We start from the raw sequence: 626 nt of genomic DNA on the forward strand, positions 1-626 counted from the left end.
TGCCTCAGGCACCTCATCAGCATCGCCAGCGGCAAAACAAGTCTCATACTCCGCGCAAGCACCAGCGCCCTGCTGCACGGCCCGTGCAGCCCAGTTTGCTAGCGCATGGTCCTATGCACCAAGTTCCCACCCTCCCAATTGCTGGCGAAGGCCCGCCATCGCAGCCGGGCCCTGATTCAGGGTGTTGTGCACCCCCGCCGCGTAGGCCGCCAAAAAGGCGCCAGGGGCGCCCCCCTCGGCTGCTAGCCAATCAAGTGTGTGCGGCCACGCGCCGCTCCACGTGCGACGGGCCCGCGCCGGGCTCAAAGAGCAGGCCAGGGAGAGGTCCCCCACAAACGCCCATTTCAAAATCCCCTCATCAGACTTGATCATACGGTTCCATTGCCGCGCGCCTGCGCGCAGCCACGCACGCGCGAGCGGCGGCAGGCCGCTCTCAGCGCAAAGGATCGAGGCGGGCACGCGGCGCCGCACCCCCCCAAGGTGCCGGACGTAATCGTTTTGCAGGACTTGCAAGGGCGCCTTGAGGGCGTCGTCCAAGCTTCTCAGCAGATCAGGACCTCCGCCCCGTAGGTAAGGACGGGCTCAGCAAGGGCACGGAACATGCGAGTGCGGAGCGAGAAATCAGC

The sequence above is a fragment of the Monoraphidium neglectum genome (genome assembly GCF_000611645.1).
Source record: "Monoraphidium neglectum strain SAG 48.87 unplaced genomic scaffold scaffold04236, whole genome shotgun sequence".
NCBI classification, from domain to species: domain Eukaryota; kingdom Viridiplantae; phylum Chlorophyta; class Chlorophyceae; order Sphaeropleales; family Selenastraceae; genus Monoraphidium; species Monoraphidium neglectum.